Source organism: Ochotona princeps, chromosome 2 (assembly GCF_030435755.1).
Source record: "Ochotona princeps isolate mOchPri1 chromosome 2, mOchPri1.hap1, whole genome shotgun sequence".
Classification (NCBI taxonomy): Eukaryota; Metazoa; Chordata; class Mammalia; order Lagomorpha; family Ochotonidae; genus Ochotona; species Ochotona princeps.
The window spans coordinates 126,262,345-126,275,499 of record NC_080833.1 but is presented as its reverse complement, the minus strand read 5'-3'; the positions used below and the strand labels follow the sequence as shown (position 1 = coordinate 126,275,499).

Genomic DNA, 13,155 nt, shown 5'->3' with positions numbered 1-13,155 from the left:
GGTCTCGGTTTCTACTGCATCTGGAGTCTTTTTTAGGAAGTGAGGGCCTACCCCTAAGTGTTCCAGTGTGTTTCCAACATTTTCTTCCAGAAGTTTGAAGGTTTCTGGATGTAGGTTTAGATCTGTTATCCATTTAGATCTGATCTTAGTGTATGGTGAGAGATGTGGATCTATTTTTTTGTTTCTGCAGGCTATCAACCAGTTGTCCCAACAGCATTTATTGAACAGACCTTCCCATTTGCCTGGATTGTCGTTTGTCTTTTTGTCAAAGATTATTTGGCTGTATCTGTGTGGGTTTCCTTCTGGTGTTTCTATTCTGCTCCATTGATCTTCCTCTCTATCTTTGTGCCAGTACCACGCTGTTTTGATAACCACTGCCCTATAGTATGTCCAGAGGTCCGGAACTGTGATTCCCCCTGCTAACTTCCTGTTCTTCAGGATGGTTCTAGCTAGACGGCTTCACTACAGAATTCTACAAAACATTCCGAACAGAACTGACCCCAATCCTCTACAAACTCTTCAAAACAATAGAAAAAGAGGCAACCCTTCCAAACTCATTCTATGAAGCCAACATTACCTTAATCCCAAAACCAGACAGAGAACTAACAGAGAAGGAAAACTACAGACCTATCTCTTTGATGAACATTGATGCTAAGATTCTCAACAAAATCCTAGCCAACAGAATTCAAAAACACATCAGACAGATCGTTCATCCAGATCAAGTAGGATTCATCCCTGGAATGCTGGGATGGTTCAACATTCGCAAATCCATAAATGTGATACACTACATCCAAAAACTGAAAAACAAGAATCACATGATAGTATCAATAGATACAGAAAAAGCTTTCGAGAAAATCCAACACCACTTCCTACTAAAAACCCTAACCAAGGTAGGCATAGATGGAAAAATCCACAACATAATTAAAGCCATATATGAAAAACCCAACGCCAGCATCATACTGAATGGAGAAAAGCTGGAACCCTTCCTACTGAGATCTGGAACAAGACAGGGATGTCCACTTTCTCCACTACTATTCAACATAGTCCTAGAGGTACTCGCTGAGGCCATAAGACAAGAAAAAGAAATCAGAGGAATCCAAATGGGAAACGAAGAAGTCAAACTCTCACTATATGCAGATGATATGATTCTTTATGTAGAAGAGCCAAGAGACTCAATAAAGAGACTGCTAGAACTTGTACGAGAGTTTGGTAGAGTGGCAGGGTACAAAATTAATGAACAAAAATCAACAGCCATAGTGTATGCTAACAGCCCCAAGATGGAAAAAGACTTAACCAGCAAGATACCATTCAAAATAACAGAGAAAAGTATGAAATATCTGGGAATAAATCTAACCAAAAAGGTAGGAGACTTATTCGAAGAAAACTACAAACTACTTAAAAAAGAAATTGAACAAGACCTCAAAAGATGGAGTAACATCCCATGCTCCTGGATAGGTAAAATCAATATCATTAAAATGTCTATACTGCCAAAAGCAATCCCAATCAAATTGCCCAAAACATTCTTCATGGAACTGGAAACAATGATCCAAAGGTTCATCTGGAAGTACATAATGATTATTTTTAAGCGTTTTGGAAAGCTTTTTAAATGCTATCTTTAGACATAAAGTATTACATTTATTGCTCATAGTTTTGACATAGGCACTGTTGTGGAAACGTTGCTTGTATACGTTTGTTGGCATTTTGACTGTTAGCTTATATGTATATGTTTGTAACTTTGTACAATTTTTAGATTTTTTTTTACCGCTTATGCTTATACAATGTACTAGAGAGCAAATCCTGCAAATTTCTGATTGAGTGTTTGTGGAGATATGGGTGTTTTAGTGACTTTTGCCAAGATTCCATTGTCAGTTTCATCTGGCCTTGAACCTTGAACTTGCATGAGGACCATGGTCTGTCTGTGAAGGGAGAATGTTAACTATACCTCTTGGGGACGTGTAATAAAACAGTCTTCTTACCTCCACCATGCATGCTGGCCTTTCTGTCCCATCTGGTGTGCTGTCACGTGGTCTTGGTGTGCCATGGGGTGGTTGTCCCTTGACTCCCTTGCTGGACCCTGAGCACTAATGGTGACTGAGTCTTCACCTGCAAAGGGCCTTGGAGCATGGGGCATGGCCTGCACTGAAGTGCAGAGATACCAAGGGTGCAAACCTGGCAGGTGCCTGTGGGTTAGAAGATAGGGACAAGGAAATTCAGCTCCTGGTTTAGTCCCCAAAACTCCAAAATACCAGGGCTGGGCCAGAGGCACATGCTGGAGGCTGACACCTCTGTGGGCAGCACAGGGCAGTGGGGACATTCACCTGTGCTCAGGGAAGACAGGGCCTTCCATTTTAGGAATGGGTTGTTGCATTGATTTAGTCTTCTGTTGTTCTTTTCCTGGGATGTTCTTCCCATTTGCGTTTGGCTTTGGTGGGTACTATTCCTCTTCGCTGTCAAGAGAACATCTTGAAGTATCATTTGTAGAGCAGATTTTGAAGAGACAAATTCTTTTAACTTTTCTTTACTGTGGAAGAGTTTTATTTCATTTTCAAGGACAAAGGAAAGCTTTGCTGGGCACATTATTCTGGGCTGACAAGTTTTTTCTTTTAGAATCTGGAATATGTCGCTCCATTCTCTTCATGCCAGTAGTTTCCTATGAGAGGTGTCCTGTGAATTTAATTGGCATTCCTTTATGTGTCAGTTGAGGTTTTTTTTTATATGCACATATAATGATCTTTTCCTTATGTTCGATTGAAGAGAGTTTGTTGGTCATGTGTCTTGGTGAAGATCGCTTTTGGTCAACCCTGTTGGGAGTTGTTTTCCCGTCCTGGATATTGTTTCCCAATTATTTTTTTATATTCGGAAAATTTTTCCTTATTGTTTCATTGAATACAGTTGTTTACCCAGTTTCTCTTTCTGTACCTTCTGGGACTCCCATTACTCTTATGTGTTACCTTTTAATATTGTCTTTCAATTCTTGAATACTTTTTTAAGCCTGACCCTGCTCTCTACCAGCTATTTGTTTGTTTCCTCCTGGTGACAGAAAATATCCTCTAATTTTGAGATTTTTTTCTTCTGCCTTCTTCACTCTATTTTGGAGACTCTCCACTGTACTTTTAATTTGCTCCACTGTATTTTAAATTTCTGATATATCAGCTTTCATTTGATTCATTTCCAGTTGACATATTCCTTGAATTCTTTGCACTCCTGCTTTATGTACTTCTCATTGTTGATAAGCAGCTTTATAACAAGTGTTTTGAATTCTGCGTCCTCCATTTTATTGATGTTTTTGTCAGTTAACTCTGAGGTTGGCCAAGGCTTTTGCTTCTTTGCAAGGTAGTCTTCAGTAATATTCGTTGTGCCTCTGTCTCTTCTTTTGCTCTTGGTCAGTGTACTTCTGGTTACTAGATTCTTCTCCTTGGGGCATGTTTTCTCCACAGGTCTACAGTTCAATTTTACTTATTACAGTTGGCACACGGCTCTTTGTTTTGTTTTTTTTTTTAAGATTTATTTATTTTTATTACAAAGTCAGATGTACAGAGAGGAGGAGAGACAGAGAGGAAGATTTTCCATCAGATGATTCACTCCCCAAGTGACCGCAACCGTCGTTGCTATGCCAATCCAAATCCAGGAACCAGGAACCTCTTACGGGTCTCCCACACAGGTACAGTGTCCCAAGGCTTTGGGCCGTCCTCGACTGTTTTTCTAGACCACAAGCAGGGAGCTGATGGGAAATAGAGCTGCCGGGATTAGGACCAGCGCCCATATGGGATCCTGGGGCCTTCAAGGTGAGAACTTTAGCTGCTAGGCCACACTGCCGAACCCGGCACATGTCTCTTTGTTTGTACCAGTTATGCAACTCCATCTAGCAAGTTATAGATCTGGGTTCTTATGTCAGATTTCCACCATGATCTCCAAAGCCATAAATCCTGGCTCCCCAATCTCCATCTCCTGTGATACCTTGCTGAGGCTGCACTATTGTCTGTACAACCTTGTCCCACTTCCTGTTAGAGCCAGTGCTAGGATTAGGGTGACACCTGGTGTCCTAAATAGCTAGGTTGTTGCTGGTGCTGATCTTGCTGGAACCTGTTGACTGTTAGGTCTGAGTGCCACACATACATTTTGACCAGTACAATACCATACTTGGTATTATTTTCCTGTGGGACCAGTGCAAAGCACTGAACTCAGTGAGTTCTTGCCGAGCTCAGCATATGTGCAGCTCACTGTTGTCCCTGCAGTCTTAAATTCTTTTCCACACTTTACAAAATGATGCCTGATGTGCAACTACCAGAGTTCTTGATCTGTTGGCCATCAGATTGAGGGCTACCCAGACCTGTCCTGGGTGGAACCTGTAGAATGCCACGTTGTTGCAATTCTCTGAGCCAGAAATGAGTTCACTCCCAGCATGCAGTGGTGCATGCAGTTCTGGCTGCGGGTGCAGTTCGGATCTGCACTTGCTGAATGCCTCTGGGGTATTAATCACTGCAACACCACACCATTGTGTCCGCTGCTTTCCTGTGTCTCACAGTCTCCAGGTGCCCCTCTGCTATTCGTCCTCTCCTCTTTCCTGGAATGTGTCCTCTTTGCTTCACACTGGCTAATATTTCTCTGTCTGTTTAAAGGTGTTCTTGCCCTCTTCCACCATCTTGATTGTAAGATTTATTTTTATTAGACAGTCAGATATACAGAAGGGAGGAGAGACAGAGGAAAATCTTCTGTCCAATGATTTACTCCCCAAGTGACAGCAACAGCTGGAGTTGAGCCAGTCCAAAGCCAGGAGCCCAGAGCCTCTTCTGGGTCTCCCACACCGGTGCTGGGTCACAAAGCTTTTGGGCCATCCTCAACTGCTTTCCCAGGCAGGCCACAAGCAGGAAGCTGATGGGAAGTGGAGCAGCTGGGATTAGAACCGGCACCCATAGGGGTTCATGGCCTGTGTGAGGAAAGGACTTTAGCCACTAGGCTATCATGCTGGGCCCCAACTGTTAGATGATGACTGCCAACCACCCGCTGGTGGAATAATATCAGCAAGTTGCCCATAGTTGTAACAGAAACTTTATTGGAAAATATCTGCTCCTGGGCCCCCTTCGTGCAGAGCGGAGGGAAGAAGGAGGAAGCAAAAAGGGCAGCTTAGGCCCAGCATGAAAGAATAGTGGTTAAAGTCCTCACCTTGGATGCACAAGGATCCCATATAAGCACCAGTTTTAAACCCGGAGGCCCCGCTTCCCTTCCAGCTCCCTGCTTGTGGCCTAGGAAGGTGGTCAAGGACAGCACAGGGCCTTGTGTTCCTGCACCTGGGTGGGAGACCTGGAGGAGGCTTCTGGTTCCTGGCTTCAGATCAGCTCAGCCCCAGCCATGTGGCAGCTTAGGGAGTGAACCATCAGACGGAAGATATTCCTCTCTGTCTCCTTCTCTCTGTATAGCTGCCTTTCCAATAAAAATAAATAATTTTTTTTAAAAGGGGGTGTGGTTGAGATACCATATTGAGGAGTTTTATACCCCTCTTAGACACGTGGGCTGGCGAATGGGCTGTCTATTACCCCAATTAGGTAAGGAATGTCCATTCAGGTGTGTCATTGGTTGGCTGGAATCCCACCAGGCGGGTGACATAACTGGCTCCTGTGGCCCCTCCTGTTCTGGGCTGAAGCCTGGGCGACATGCCAGGTCTGGAGCAGACTCAGCCCCTCGTCTCCAATGCCCTGGGTAGCCATCACCAACCCTAGATTTTGTGAGGCCCAGTGGTTGTTCTGACCCAGCTTGGCACAGTTCCTCACCTGTCATGGCCTTTGTCCTGGGATGCTGTAGCCTGGCCTGCTCCCAGTCCCAATTCTCACTGGAACATGCTGGAACCTGGCCCTGATCATTCTGCTCCCATCCCATGAAAATTGGTAGGTGTGAGAACCTAGCCTGGCACTACCTGTGCTCCAGCCTGGTTTCTGTACTTGCCAGTGAGCTAAGGTTTGCTCACCCCTGCTTGGTCTGCCCACTTCCAAAACCAACCCATACATTAGCCAACAGTTAGAGTTACCTAGCCCAGCTTACTCAAGCCCCAGGCTTGGACCATGTGCTTATCAGCAGGAGCTATGACCCACTAGGGGAGTTTCCCAGTTTCCCCACTCAACCTACTCCCAGACTCAGATCTTATGCATGCCAGCAGGTGTTAGGCCCTTGCCTAACATAGCCTGTCCTTCCATTTTGGCCTTGCATGAGCTGGTGAATGTTGTGGCCCAGCCTGCGCTACACCCTGTTTTAGGATGCACATGCGGGTCCTGCAGTCTGGATCTGCCCAGACTGTTGTTGGTCTCTGTACCCGTGAGTAATGGCAGGCTCCATTGTCACACCTAGCTCAGCCCACTATCACTCCAACTTTGGAGCTAACCAGTGGGACTTACATTTCCACAGAGTTGGGATCACACATGTCCCACAGAATCTACCCCCGACCTGGTTTTCACGCATGCTGGTTATTATCATGGCCCTGCCTAATGTGATCTGTGCCCTGTTCTGACATTCAGTCGGGTACTGGGGGATCTAGCCCTGCCAGACAGGCACCAGCCCTAGCTGTCTCAAGGAATGGTATGTGGTCGTCAGTAATGTTCCATGCTAACAAACCTTGCTCAGGACTCCAATGTAGGCTGATGTATTAGTCTGACCCATAGAGAGCTTCCACTCTCTCCCCTCCAAACTACCAGGTCTCAGTCCCCTCCCTTACCTGCAAGTACAGAGGTGTTGCAGTTAGGAGTCCCTCAAGATTCATTCCTCACCTACATGCACAGTGGCTTTATCCCTGAATGTCTATGCTTGATCTTAGCCAAAAGGCCAAGAAGTAGTATCCATGGATGTGTCTAGGCAATAATTCCACACCCTCAAGACCCCAGAGCTTGCTGCAGGGCAGCAATAGGTGGAACCTGGCGCCAATTGGCTTTCTGGCACAAGCCCAAGATGGTGGTGGTGGGCGGAGGCAGGGAACGACCTGAGCTCCCAAGAAATCCCTTCATGCTTGCCAGCATGAAGGGAGAAAATTCTCAGTCCTAGGCAAGCCTAGGGCTTGCTCACCACTTGTCAGCAGTGGCTGGGTCTAGAGCCCCAAGCATTTACTTGGACCTGGTACAGGTACCCTCTGCAGCCCCTATGCAGCTGGGAACTCCCTCCACCCAAGCCCACAGGTTGAACTTTCCTTGGCCCGTCCCACCACGATGATGATGGCATCCCTCCAAGAGAGAAAATTTCTAAGTGAGGCTATAAGGACAGGCCCGAAACCTATAGAATTTCTTTCCTAATTAAAAAGAGGAAGAGAGGGCCCAGCATGTTAGCCTAGTGGATAAAGTTCTCACTTTGCACATGTGAGTTTCCCATATGCATTCCAGTTTGTGTCCTGGTGGCCCAATTTCCCATCCAGTTCCCTGCTTATAGCCTGGGAAAGCAGTCAAGGATGGTCCACAGCCTTGGGACCCTGCACCCGCATGGGAGGCCCAGTAGAGGCTCCAGGCTCCAATCTTCGGATTGGTTCAGCTCTGTCCATTGAGGCCACTTGGGGAGTGAATCAATGGATGGAAGATCTTCCTCTCTGACTCTCCTCCTCTCTGTATATCTGACTTTCCAATTGGAAAAAAAAAAAGAGGGAAAGATACCAAACTTCCTCTTTGCACCCACCACCCACAGGTCAGGGCAACATCCAGTCAGATGGCCACCTGCAAGCCACAGAGGGCACACAATAGGGTCCTGACTTAGGGCACCAGCAGCTTATCAGCCACTAGTGGGCACTGCCCGAGGAAAGCTTTCCCAAAGCAGCAACCTGAGTAGCAGTTTTCTGGGTCTTTTATTTTATTTTATATTATTTTAAGACTTATAGGATATACAGGGAGGAGGAGAGACAGAGAGGAAGATCTTCTGTCTGATGGTTCACTCCCCAAATGAGCAACGGCTAGTGCTGTGCCAACCTAAAGCCAGGAGCCTGACGTCTCTTCCGGGTCTCCCACACAGGTACAGGATCCCAAGGCTTTGGGCCGTCTGCGACTGCTTTTCTAGGCCACAAGCAGGGAGCTGGATGGGAAACAGGGTCACCGGGATTAGAACCGGTGACCATATGGGATCCTGGTGTGTGCAAGGGGAGAACTTTAGCCAATACGTTTTTGCACCGGGCCCTGCTGGGGCTTTTAAAGCAAGGTTTGGGGGCGTGTCCAGGACATCAGCTGAGGAGGGATAAGCCAGAAAGGCCCAGCTAGTCTGTAAAGCGCATGCAGGCAAGGAGTGAGGAGAGGGGACTGGCCTTTCAAGCCCAGACATTCCACCTCTTCACACATTCTATGCTGCAAAACCCTGACTCTGCTGGGGACCTCTGCATACAATGTTGCAAGATAGCCCTCTAGGCACATTAAGGGACAAAGGCTCTGGGAGCAGTAAACTGTTTCACCTTCACTACTCCGCCTCCGCCCCCCAAGGGGATACCTTTGGTACCTAAGTTGCAGTTTTAGATTGTGATGTTATGGGGTACATGAGTCATACTTGACAGTGGGTAGGAGAAGTTTCAATCTGCTGACCTGTGGAAGGCTTTTCAGAGGAGGTGACACTTGGGCTGAATGAGGAGGCCAAGGAGCCAGCTTTGTGTAGGTGGGTAGGGGGTCACAGCAAGCCTCCATGGTGGCTTGAACAAGACGAGAAGGAATGTGAGCAGGCTAGAAAGGCCGGGTGATGAAAGTGAGTCCAACTGTCCTTGCAGGGTTTTGTTTTTATCTATGTATTTTGCTTTTACTGGAAATGGGGAGGTGTGGAGAGATCTAGAACTTCCACTCACTGGTTCATGCTCCAGATGCTCCAGGGGAAGCCAGGAGCCTGGAACTCCATCATCAGGTCCCCCAAGTCGATAGGTGGCAGGGACCCACATCCTTGAGCCATCATCTGCTTCCTCCCAGGAAGCTGGCTTGCAAGTGGAGTAGTGGGGACAAGAACCGGGAGCTGTGATGTGGGAGGCAGGTGCCCCAAGCAGCACCTGTTAACTGCTGTACTCAATCCCTGCTCTGATCTGCTCCATCTAATAGGAGTGAGATTGACACTGTCCCCAATCTCTAAACCAGGAGACACAAGCAGGTCAAGATCATCACCCGTTGGGTGGGTGTTGGGCTAGAAGGCTGCTGAGGCAGCAGTTTCCCTGCCTTGCGGCTAGGCTCCATGGCCGCCCTTTCTCATGTGCAATTCACTGAAACTTCAAATGTTGCCTTGCCTTTCTCTCTAGCCCTAATGGAGGCTACAAACCACCGACCCTTGGATTTTTTTATGTGTTTCCAAATCTGAACTTCCTGCTTTTTTGGGGGGGGGGGTCGGGGAGGAAGGGAGAGTGAGAATTCTATTTCCAGGTAGCTTCTTCTAGGTAGCATAAGAACCTACAAGGACTTGCTTGATTCCTCTCAGGCCAGGAACCCAGGCTAGAAGCCATGGTTCACCCTGGACGGGGCTGGTGCTAGGAGGTATCTGTAGGCATCTCTCCTAACTGTCCAGTGTGAAATGCCATCTTTGGGGGAAGGGAGTGGGAGAATTCTGGTGGGTTAGGGGCGATGGCATGGGCCTAAGGGGAGTCCAGGCAGGTGCAAGGAGGCGAAGCATGGAGATCAGGCCCCCAATCCCCTACAACCAGGAGCAGCTCACTTCAACCCCTCATGGTTAAGGTGCCTGTTGATACCCATCTGCTGCAGGGGATCGAGCTGAGAGGAAGCCCGGAGACAAGCGGGGTTAACCAGGGCGACCGGGGCAAGCACGTGCAGGGCTAGCGGGTGTCGCGATTGTCCCTTGGCGCCCGCCATAGCACAGCCTAAGGAGGGAGGCAGTTCGCGGAAGAGCTCCGGGTGGGCAAGGCCACAAAAGAAGGCGACCTGGAGGAGGAGGCTTTTGCGCCTGGACAGCTCCAGGACGACCACTGGTCGGGGCCGGTGACGCCTTCCCGGGCCCGGCCCGGCTCCGGGCTCACGGGCCCCGGCGCGCACTGAGGCGGGGCAGCGGCGAGCACAGCGCCCCTTGCGGCCCGGCGGCGCCGCCTCAGGTTAGCTTCAGCTGGGCGGCCGGGGGACCCAGGGCGCTGGGGCGCCGGGCTCCGGCCTTTTCCTCCCGGGCCCGTGGGCAGCCGGACGTGGGCCCTCGGCCTCCGGGGCCCTGGGAGCCGCTTCTCGAAGGGCGCGTGGGTTTGTCAGGATCCCCGCGGGAAGCGGAGCTTGCCTGACGGGGGTCCCTGGGAAATGGAGGACTTCCGTGAAGGAGGGTTTGTGAGCCCTCACCAAGGATTTATTTTTTAAAGGCTGGACGAAAGGGGTTTTTCTTAGGTCCTGGGTTTTCTTGGATCCCGTTTCCTTGGGGTCCCGCCCTGGATCTTGGGCCCCCTCCGGCTGGGGGGTGTGGGCCTGGGGTGTTGGGGTTCAGTCCCTCCCGCCTCAGCAGGGCTGGCCGAGTCCTTGGGTGCATTGGCCCTAATGCCAGTTCCGTTGCTGCCTGACGGGATCCTCTGTGTGATTCGCCAAAAAGTGAGCCTCCTCCGCCCCACCTCGCACCCCGCGAGCGTGCCTAGGGCGGCCTGAAGGAGCTGGCAGGTGTCCCCGTGTCCCTCTTGCCTTGTGTGTCCGGTCAGCTGTGAAGGTGTGGACCCCGTAGTGTGAGATCTGTGGTGATGGCGGATTGTATTGAAGATGGAGAACCAAGCCTGTTTAATGCAGAGTGAATTGTATAAGGAAAATGGCTTGCGGGGGGATACACTATGTGCACAGCTATTTTTTTTTTTTTTAAGAAATGTATTTATTTGAAAGTCTAAGAGAGAGAGATTGAGATCTTCCATCTGCTGGTTCACACCTGTCTCACCTCCAGATGACTGCAAGAGCCAGCACTGGGCCAGGCTGAAGGCAGAAGCTTCATCCCTGTCTCCTGTGGGTTAACGGCCCAGCCCTTGAGGGCACCTGCACTGGAGCCGGATGGGAAGTGGAGCAGCGTGGACACCCATCTAGGGTGCCCGCATCTTGGGTGGCAGCTTTCGCCCTGCCCACCAGCTTACAGGGCAGAAACCAGCTCCCCAGCTGTGTGTGAGCTTGCTGCAGCAGCCCTCCGTGTGGTGGCTGAGATGCCTTTGGAAACCTTGGCTCATTTCAAGGGGTGTTTTCTGAGAATGCAGTTCTGTGCAAGCTGTAAATAGCCTGTTTCCCAAGTGATGGTTGCCAGTTCACCTTTGGCACCTGGTAATTTTTCTTTTAAAATAAAAGATTTATCTGTTCTGGGGCTGGTGCCATGGTTCAACAGGCTAATCTTCCACCTTCAAGTGCCAGCATCTCATATGGATGCCAGTTCATGCTCTGGCTGCCCCACTTCCCATCCAGCTCTGTGTATGTTGTGAGGAAGCAGTGGAGGACAGCCCAAGTACCTGGGACCCCACCCTCATGTGGGAGACCTGTAGGAAGCCCCTGGCTCCTGGCTTTGGATCAGCTCAGCTCCAGTGGTTTGTGGCCATTTGGGGAGTAAACCAGTGGATGGAAGATCTTGCCTTCTCTCCTTCTCCGTGTGAATCTGTCTTTCAAGCAAAAAGAAATAGATCTTAAAGATTTACTTATTAATTTGAAAGGTATAGAAAGAGGGGAAGAGACAGGTCTTCCTTCTGTAGCTTGGGTCACTCCCCAGATGGCCACAGTGGCTAGGGCTGTGCCAGGCCCATGCCAGGGGTTAGAATTCTGACCCGGTCTCCCGTGCCAGTGCACGGACCCAAACACACCATTGTCCACTGTTTTCCCTGATCACCAGCCAGGAGCTGGGTCAGTAGTGCAACAGCCAGGACTCAGACCAGTACTCATAGGGAGTGCCTGTGTTGCCAGCGATAGCTTAACCCACCGTCTACACCACCAGCTAACCCTGACACCTGGGAGTTTTAATGCACAGTGAAGTTTGAGAATCCCAGACCACCTGGGGCAGAGATTGCTGGATTACTCTGGGACCAACCCCCCACTTGATGCCTGTTTTCAAACAACCTCGTGAACTGGAAATGGTTTTGACAATTTTAATGGTTGGGCAAAAGTCAAAAGAAAAATTGTGTTATGTGATGGATGAGAATGACGCGAGGTTCATGAAGCGTCGCTGGGGAAAGCTTCATCGCAATCACCTTTGCCTGATCGCTAATTGGCTGCTTCTGCTTTGTAACTGATGAGAAAGCTGAGTGGTGTCAGACCCCTGGCCACAGAGACCAAAATGCTTACTTACCATCTGGCTTTCTACAAGCAAGTGTGTGCCTACCCCTGGCTTAGGGGTAGGAAGGGAAAACTAGGAAAGGACAGCGTTTGCTTTTCTAAGGGTCAAGCCAAGAAAGTAGTAGATGAGGAGGGTTCACATGAGCTGGATGCTCGGAGAAGCAGATGGGATCGTGTTATATTCTGGGTTTATGGATAGAAACGTTCAGGGAGGATTTTCCCCGTGATTGTGAGTTGGCGTCCTTGATCAGTTGGTTAACCCTCTGCTCCTTTTCGTAGGCTGGGTGACTTTGAACTTGATGGACCCAAGACCTGTCTCGTGAGGTGTAAACCAGCCCAAAAGCAAGATGGCGTTTGTCGCGACACAAGGGGCCACTGTGGTTGGCCAAACCACACTGATGAAGAAATACCTCCAGTTCGTGGCAGCTCTCACGGATGTGAACACACGTGAGTGGGTCCTCCCTGCCTGGAGCAGTGCGCTGCCGTGGCTCCTTCACCACAGTCAGCGGCCGTGGGGCTGGAGCTGCTTGCATGGGTGTGATCCTTGTTTGTCCTACTTCACGGAGAAGCAAAATGAGGAGCAAAATAGGCTGGATCCCCAAAGAGGCATGTGAACGTATGTGTGTGTGTGTGTCCGTCTGTGTCAGTGTGTTTACTGTGTGTTTGCGTGTGGGTGTGTGACCGGGTGTAGGGAACTATCTAAGTGCCTTCTGTTGGGCTGTGACAGCAAAACTTTAAGATCTGATTGCTTCTCCCAAGCCGCTTGAATCTAGTCACTTCATGAACATCCTTAATTGGTTTCCATTGCCTGATGGTTTGTTTTGTCTTTTACAGCTGATGAAACACAGTTAAAAATGATGCAAGAAGTTAGCGAGAATTTTGACGTATGAGCTTCGTACTTTATGTTTCTCATGTTGAAGCCAGCACATATTGCTGTGTGTTCCTGCAGCTGCCGTGT

At 49.1% G+C, this 13,155-nt stretch overlaps 1 non-coding gene across 1 annotated transcript; it reads left to right on the top strand.

Annotated features, from left to right (window-relative positions):
* Positions 1 to 12,759: 12,759 nt before the first annotated feature.
* On the top strand, positions 12,760 to 12,949 carry LOC131479735 (small nucleolar RNA ZL1). Its single transcript, XR_009245084.1, has one exon. It is a non-coding gene; the product is annotated as a small nucleolar RNA ZL1 (small nucleolar RNA).
* The last annotated feature ends 206 nt before the right edge of the window (positions 12,950 to 13,155 follow it).